At 47.9% G+C, this 8,752-nt stretch overlaps 1 protein-coding gene across 1 annotated transcript in view; it reads left to right on the top strand.

The window, feature by feature from the left end:
* Positions 1 to 357: 357 nt before the first annotated feature.
* Positions 358 to 8,752, top strand: part of LOC140425228 (sterile alpha motif domain-containing protein 9-like) — a 53,314-nt gene continuing 44,919 nt past the window's right edge. Inside the window, exons 1-2 of the mRNA XM_072509297.1 lie at positions 358 to 598; positions 834 to 945. The gene's annotated coding sequence lies outside the window, so the exon portion shown is untranslated. The remainder of the gene's footprint in view (positions 599 to 833; positions 946 to 8,752) is intronic.

The following is an 8,752-nucleotide window of genomic DNA, read 5'->3' as shown; positions in this document are numbered from 1 at the left end:
AGCTGTAGCGAAGGCATTTACACAATAATGGAGTCCTCGCGTCCACCAATTTAATATAGTCATTGATAAAACCTAATTTGGAATTCAAGTAAAATCTTGTATTCGGAGGGCAGCGAGAATACGAAACTGGTCCCCACAAGGAGCGATCGGACAATTAGCATAAATACTAGTATGGTGAAGAAAGAAATAGATAGATATTTTGATGCAATGGAATAAGGCGGGAGGAGGCTTGTGCGTGGACGGGTTGGGTTGATCTGTGCCGTAAATATATGCCACCGTCCCCAGATAGATCCAATCTGACTCCATTCATCGCCTCAGTTTCAAGACAGCTTTCTAATGGATTGCTCTCCATCCAACACACACACATCCAGAACTATCTGCCGCTCAGTGATTTAATCAGCGCTTCCGTGTGCTCCACGCTCACTCACAATGTCATCGCGCTTGCTGCAAATGTGCGGAAACTGGGAGCTGCTTTCAGTTTCGGGGGCTTGGGCAGCAGAATGCGCAGCAGAAATACTCTTTCTCACTGAAATAATGCCTGCTGCATCTATCTTTCCCCCCATCCTCTGATTTGTCTACCTGTGGGATCAGACGCGAGGTAAGAGGCACAACTCATTGTTAACCTGAGAGGAGACATGTGGAGGATTTAAATGTGTGATCGCTACATAATTCGGAAATAGGTGTGCAGTTAATACCAAATCCTGTCTGTGATTTGTGTGGATCGTTCATTTATAAACGCCGTTTTTTCTTATTTTAATCCACCACAAATGATGTTTGTGAGCTTGGCTCGTCGAATGTGGGCTTTATTTTTATTGGTGTTTCCTATTTGGCAGGACGGAGGATGTGATGTCTGAGATGAGGGAAGGACATCCGAGCTGGTTAACATGGACACTGTGATCGATTGTGGTCCCCGTTCAGTTTCCTGCCAGAGGCGTTCAGCCACAGGTAAACTCATCTTCTGCAGTACTCAGCACTGAGCTTTGACAAAGAGTCATCGGACTCGAAACGTTAGCTCTTTTCTCTCCCTACGGATGATGGCAGATCTGCTGAGATTTTCCAGCATTTGCTCTTTCGTTACTGTTTCAACTGAAACTCCGCAGGAGAGAAGATGGTGACAACTCCCTTTTCTTTAAAAGGTCGTTGTTCAATTCCTGTACGAATATTTTAACAAAGCCACTGATCTGTTTATCTTGTTACTATGGCAGCCCAGCTTCCTGTTGGTAGTTCTGGCAGAACCTGCCTCTCAAGGATTGGCCTCGGTGCACAGCAAAGTGCAGATACTCACCGAAATGTATTGTTTACTATGTGTCCATCATCTCTCATAGATGAAAGGATGCCTATAACAACAGGAGCAGTCCAACAATCCCAGTTTAAACCTGCCATTACATTGTTGATTGATGTCGATTTTCTAGAGTAGTGGAGTTTTTTTAAATTCATTCATTCAAGAGATGTGGGCATTGTGAACTAGGCATCAATGAATTGGCATTCATTGCCCATTCCTAATTGCCCTTGAGATGGTGGTGGAGAGCTGCCTTCTTGTAGGTACACCCACAGTGTAGTTCGGGAGGGGGTTCCATGATTTTGACCCAGTGACAATGAAGGAACAGCGATATATTTCCAGGTCAGCGCGGTGAGTGGCTTGGTGTGCAATTGAGTGAGTCATGGTGTACACAGTTTAAAGAACATAATCGGGGTGATTATCTGGCTGTGTTGCACCCGGTGCAAATCCCAATACATTGGGAGAATTCCGGGTGTGGCCCGAAACTAGGATTTGTGCCAGGTGCCAAACAGTGCGCGGTGATGTTGGCCACTCTAGCTGATGTTATCTGGTTCACAGTCTCACTGGGCATTGACCAGATGCATTTATTAAAAGTTGAAGTTAAATATACAAAATCAGCTTTAAGCCAAATTCATCCGGCTACTGCTTTTTCCCACACGGTGCGAATCAGTACCTGTCTCCACCACTGGAGACCAGAGGCAATGACCATGCCGGGGGTCTCGGAGGCCATTGTAGCCCCCCCGGGTGGTCATGGACATGGCATTCTGGCACCCTGTATCAGGAGGTAGTTCCAGGTTGTCACTTCCAAGGGGTGGGGCCAGAAAAGGGGCATGAAGGGGGGCATCTGGTTACCCCATAGCGGGGTGCTGCTTACCTCGGGGGGGGAGGGGAGGGAGGCTACAAATATTGTTCGGTCCTTGAGTAACAGCATCCCATTTTGTTATATAGTGTATCCCACTTTGTAAGACATACAAGAAAATAAAATAGGGCAGAGTGAGAGAAAGAGTCACAGTGTTATGCTCTGGCAGCCGATCAAATCCCAAAGAAAAACTTGAACAAGCTATCAAAATGATTTGCTATTTATATTTTTTACAAGAAAGTAGGGGCTGGTTTAGTACAGGGCTAAATAGCTGGCTTTTAAAGCAGACCAAGGCAGGCCATCAGCGCGGGTTCAATTCCCGTACCAGCCTCCCCGGACAGGCGCTGGAATGTGGTGACTAGGGGCTTTTCACAGTAACTTCATTTGAAGCCTACTTGTGACAATAAGCGATTTCAATTTCATGTGCACTGAATTCAGGAGCAAAAATTCCAATGCCACTTTTGGAGATTGTAAATATTAAATTATGACATTTATTAACAATTGAAAACTTAAACATGCAAGATTACACTTACACAGCTAAAAGTGAACAAACATTTACCAAAGATTTCTGCTTAGTTAACCTCACAACAAAACACCTCTTTTCAAGCAGCATTGGAACAGGAGTAGGTCATTCAGCCTATTGAGCCTGCTCCGCCATTTAATACAACCATGGTTGATCGGACAATTCAATGTCTTTTGCACCATTATCCCCATAACATTTTACGTTATTGTTAATCAAAAATCTATCAATCTCGGCTTTAAGCATGCACAATGACTGAGCTTCCATAGCCCTCTGGGGTCGAGAATTCCAAAGATTCGCAGCGCTCTGTGTCAAGAAAATGTCCTCATCTCGGTCCTAAGTGACATTGCCCTTATTTTTAAATTGTTCCCCATGTTTCTAGACTCCCTGACCAAGGGAAACATCTTATTTGCATCCACCCTGTCTATTCCTTTAAGTATTTTGTAGGCTTCAATGATAAATCTCTCCGTTTTTGAAACTCTAAAGAATGCAGTCCCAGTTTGCCCAATCTAACTTCATAAGACAATCCGGGCATTGCTGGAACACGTCTTTTGAACCTTTGTTGCAGTCCCTTGATGACAATAATACCCTTTCTAAGATAAGGGGACCAAGACAGCATACAGGGATGGTCTAACTCTATAATTTTCTTCTCGATTCTTAATCTATACAAATCCCAGTAATAATTATTACTCTACAATATGCACTGTTGCTATAGGGGAGGTACGTCACAAGACTTCTCCCTCTCTCGATAAAGGAAATATCAGGTCTGTGTTTGGAAAACAAAGTTAGTTTTAAGCAATTTATTTTTGTATTGGTAAACATTTGAAATAAGGTATAGCTTTAAGTGGGTTTAATTTAATGCTTCTGTGCCGCAAAGGGTAAAACCTATAGTTGGATTCATGCTGGACAAAGGTGTTTATATGTTATGGGGATTGGTTGAGTCCCAACTGTGATTCTGTTTTGCCTAGAGAGGGTTATGGCATGAAGAGTAAATATGTTTGCAGTGGCTGCTTAGCAAATGGAGGCCTGGTAGGTTGAACAGCTTTTAAGTTTTAGTTTTAGCTGGATATATTGCAGTTAAAGAAGGATAACAGGGAGTGAGCATCTCTCAATTCTACCAGAAGAAAGACTGGACAGGACGGGAGCCGGAACGAAGCAGGCTTCCCAAAGAACCAGTTACAGTCCAGATAACCAGGGAATTGGGACAGAGTGTCTTAAGACGACTGAAGAGACCAGGGTATTCTTCAGATGAATTCAAGGAAGAGTGTACAAAGTGTTCTGAGTTAAAGTAACAATTGCAGTAACCAGATTTAAAGTGGGAAAGCAGATTTCACAGGTAAATCAAACGTTTGGTGCCATTTTAGTAGAGTCTGAAAATCGAGAGTTAAAGCAATGATGAAGTGTGTACAGCAGTCAAGACAAAGAAGTCCTAAAGGGGGACGTGTAAAACCTTGGATCCTGGGTTCGCTTTATTTACAAAAGTCATTTGGAAAATCTGGACTGGATTGCAGAATGTGAACCGCTAAAGGAAAGAATTATTGTGAAAGAACATTTTAAAGTGTGTTTTTAGGAGGGGCGCTTGGAAGCTGTCATGTGACAATCATTTGGGGGATTCTGAAGAGAAATCCACAGACACTAACTTGGATTTAGAGTGGAGTGACCACAGCCAATGTGTGTGGTTAAGGGGACTTTGTGTTAATGAGAATATTGTAGTTTATGGCGTATTTTGCATTCCAAGTTAATCATAAAATATGTGTGTAATTGTTGAGCTAAGCATGGAGTAAAGGCGAATTGGATCATAATTCAATTTTTTCATGTTTAATTTTTTAAAATTCTTGTTGTTAAAACTAACTAGCGGTCCTGTGACTCTGTACCTCCACATTTTAATTTTTTTAAATTATGGCTTTTTGACCAAGGTTTCCATCCTGAGATCTTCCCATCCAGATGTAACACCAACAGGAATTGTAGCATTTGTAACAAAACACACTGGCACACTGGTTTGCACTGCTTCCTCACAGTTCCAGGGTTTCAGGTTCAATTCCGGCCTCTGGTGACTGTCTGTGTGGAGTTTGCACTTTCTCCCCGTGTCTGCATGGGTTTCCTCTGGGTGCTCCGGTTTCCTCCCACAGTCGAAAGATGTGCAGGTTGGGTGGATTGGCCATGATAAATTACCCCTTAGTTTCCAAAAGGTTTGGTGGTGTTACTGGGTTATGGGGATAAGGTGGAGCTGTATGGTGCTTTTTCCAAGGGCTGGTGCAGACCCGATGGGCCGAATGGCCTCCATCTGCACTGGAACTTCTATGATACTGTGAACTTTGCATTCTGGAACAGACAAACGCTTTTCTGAGGGTGGCCAGAGTTCATTTTGCTTATTTCACAGTTATCTCCAATCACAGAACATTCTTCAGGATAACACATGGCCATCCTCTACTCCTCATCCGTACAGCTTTCAATCTTTCCTTTCATGTCTTTCTTCATTTTCATGTTTAAACCCATTCTTTCTAACTTACTTTGGAAGATACCTTTCGCAGCATATAAAAATATTTCATGTTGTTTTCATGGTTACAACTTTTGGGTAAAAACAAACTTAATATGTTGCTTTATTCATTTATGTTTTTTGCCAGTTATAAATGTTCCTTTTGAAATACAGTTAAACTTCAACTCTTTGGCTGAGTTGATTGGCATTTTGTGTTGCGACGGTTATATCTTATTTTAGTGAATGGTATGGGTTGGATTGTTGTTTTTTCTTTTTTCTTTCTCTGGGACTGGGTGGGAGGGGACGGTATATCTTTGCGGGAGGAGCCACCCACGCTAGCTAACTAAAGTCGCCTAGTGAACGGAGGTGAGGTGAGAGGAGGGCTGCAACATTGGAGCCTGGTTAGCAGGTTTCAATGGGCCTACGAGGCGAGCGAGTGGGGGGGGGGAGGGAAGAGATTGATGCTGGGAGATGTTTTTTAGAGAGGAAATGTAGAGGTTTTTGGGAGGGGGAAAGGGTTTGATGTTAACAATGGACAGGGGCGGGTCAGGCTCATGGGGCCCGGTGGCAGGATGATGGTGGATAAGGGTGGGGGGGGGGGGGGTGAGAGACCCCCAGTTAGGATAGTCACGTGGAACGTGAGAGGGCTAGGAGGTCCGGTCAAGAGGTCAAGGGTGCTTGCGCATCTTAAAAGTTTGAAAGCTGATGTAGCAATGCTGCAGGAGACTCACTTGAGGGCGAAGGACCAGGTGAGACTTAAAAAGGGCTGGGTTAGTCAGGTGTTTCACTCTGGATTTGACGGAAGGGCTCGAGGGGTAGCGGTAGTGATCAGCAAAAGAGTACGCTTCCAGATGGAGAAGATAGTGGCAGATCAGGGGGGTAGATATGTGACTGTGACAGGGGCGCTGGAGGGGAGGTTAGTGGCACTGTTAAGTGCATACAGCCCCAATTGGGACGATGTGGGATTCGCAAAGAAGGTGTTTGGTGCCTTCCCCGACTTGGACACACACAAAGTGATAGTGGGGGGGGGGACTGGAACTTGGTGCAGGAGCCAAGGTTGTACAGGTCACGGCCGTGCTCGCTGCTCCCATCAGGGGGGGGGGGGGGGGGGGGTGAAGGCGTTGGCTGGGCTAATGGTGGAAATGGGAGGGGTGGACCCTTGGAGGTTTCTGCGCCTGAGGGAACAGGAGTACTCGTTTTTCTCAGCAGTCCATAAGGTATACTCGCGGATCAACTTTTTCGTGGTGGGGAAGGCTTTGCTGGCTGCTGTTAAGGGGTTGTAGCACCATCGATCACACACGAGGCGAGACTTAAAGAACTTCAATCGAGGCTTTATTGAGCAGACTTGTTCAGACTTGTTCCCCAGCAGCTCACTCACAGAATGCAGCTGCGGGGATTAAACCCAGGTTCTTATATCCCTCCTATCTGGGTGGAGCCCAGTAGGTGGAGGATCCAATCGGGATCCAGCATCTGTCCTCCAATAGCTCCTCGGCATTTTTGGTGTACCATATTACCCCTAATACATACCACCACATTCTCCCCTTGTTAAAAAAGAACCCGGCGGGGTGGTGGGTGGTATGGTGGTAGGGGTTTACAGGGTCGGTACCTTAACCATTGAACTATATACAATCATGCCGCTTTTACTGGGCCACCAAATTATTCACATTTTACCCGATTTGCAGCGTAAACTATTTACAACAATGCCGCTTTGCTGGGCCACTGAATTATACACATCTTAAGTCGATTCGATGAGTTGAGATGGTGCTCTGGTCGTCCTCTCCGATCGTCTCAGCCCGGGTGGTGGTGGTGGTGCTGGCTCGGGTCCGGTCGACTCTGGGAGCATCGCGCTGTCCCCTTCTGTTTCCTTACTCCTGGACAGGCCTGGGAGGAGGACCGATCCCCCCGGGAAGGGGGTGGCTGTGGGGTGCACCGGCAGGAGTGAGGGAGAGGTGATTTGTGTTGGGGGGGGGGGGGGGGATGGGTAGCTCCGGCGGGCGCCAGGTCCCGCAGAGGGACCGTGTCCTGTCGACCGTCTGGGTACGCCACGTAGGCGTACTGCGGGTTTGCGTGGAGTAGATGTACCTTTTCCACCAGCGGGTCTGATTTGTGTGCCCACACATGCAGGATGGGTGCCGGGGCCGCCAGCCAGGTCGGAAGTGACGTTCCAGAAGCGGACCTCCTAGAGAAGACAAGGAGGCGCTCGTGAGGCGTTTGGTTAGTGGTGGTACACAGCAGGGACCGGATAGAATGAAGTGCATCCGGGAGGACTTCCTGCCAGCGGGAAGTTGGGAGACTCCTAGACCGTAGGGCCAGTAGGACGGTCTTCCAGACCGTTCCGTTCTCCCTCTCTACCTGCCCATTCCCCCGGGGGTTGTAGCTGGTCGTCCTGCTCGAGGCTATGCCCTTGCTGAGCAGGAATTGATGCAGCTCGTCACTCATGAAGGAGGACCCCCTGTCGCTATGGATGTAGGCGGGGAAACCGAACAGGGTAAAGATGGTGCCGAGGGCTTTAATGACCGTGGCCGCGGTCATGTCGGGGCAGGGGATGACGAAGGGGAAGCGGGAGTATTCGTCAACGACGTTAAGAAAGTGCGTGTTGCGATCGGTGGAGGGGAGGGGGCCTTTGAAATCCAAACTGAGGCGTTCAAAGGGACGGGAAGCCTTTATCAGGTGCGCTCTATCTGGCCTGCAAAAATGCGGTTTGCATTCTGCTCAGATTTGGCAGTTCCTAGTGACTGTTCGGACGTCCTCGACGGAGTAAGGGAGGTTGCGAGCCTTTATGAAGTGGTAGAAACGAGTGACCCCCGGGTGGCAGAGGTCCTCGTGGAGGGCTTGGAGACAGTCCACTTGTGCGTTGGCACAAGTGCCGCGAGATAGGGCATCGGACGGCTCGTTCAGCTTTCCGGGACGGTACAAGATCTCGTAGTTGTAGGTGGAGAGTTCGATCCTCCACCACAGGATCTTGTCGTTTTTTATCTTGCCGCGCTGCGCATTATCGAACATGAAGGCTACCGACCGTTGGTCAGTGAGGAGAGTGAATCTCCTGCCGGCCAGGTAATGCCTCCAATGTCGCACAGCTTCCACTATGGCTTGGGCCTCCTTTTCTACTGAGGAGTGGCGAATTTCTGAAGCGTGTAGGGTCCGGGAGAAAAAGGCCACGGGTCTGCCCGCTTGGTTGAGTGTGGCCGCCAGAGCGACGTCGGACGCGTCGCTCTCGACTTGGAAGGGGAGGGACTCGTCGATGGCGCGCATCGTGGCCTTTGCGATATCCATTTTGATGCGGCTGAAGGCCTGGCGGGCCTCTGACGACAGGGGAAAAGTAGTGGACTGGATTAGTGGGCGGGCCTTGTCTGCGTACTGGGGGACCCACTGGGCGTAATAAGAAAAGAAGCCGAGGCAGTGTTTCAGGGCTTTGGTACAGTGGGGGAGAGGGAACTCCATGAGGGGGCGCATGCATTCGGGGTCGGGGCCTATCACTCCATTACGCACTACGTAGCCCAGGATGGCTAGACCGTCGGTGCTAAACACGCATTTTTCCTCGTTGTAGGTGAGGTTGAGGGCGTTAGCAGTCTGGAGGAATTTGCGAAGGTTGGCGTCGTGGTCCTGCTGGTCGTGGCT

This window comes from Scyliorhinus torazame, chromosome 6 (assembly GCF_047496885.1).
Source record: "Scyliorhinus torazame isolate Kashiwa2021f chromosome 6, sScyTor2.1, whole genome shotgun sequence".
NCBI classification, from domain to species: domain Eukaryota; kingdom Metazoa; phylum Chordata; class Chondrichthyes; order Carcharhiniformes; family Scyliorhinidae; genus Scyliorhinus; species Scyliorhinus torazame.
Note: the sequence above shows the minus strand (reverse complement) of the source record. Positions and strands in the feature narration are given on the sequence as shown.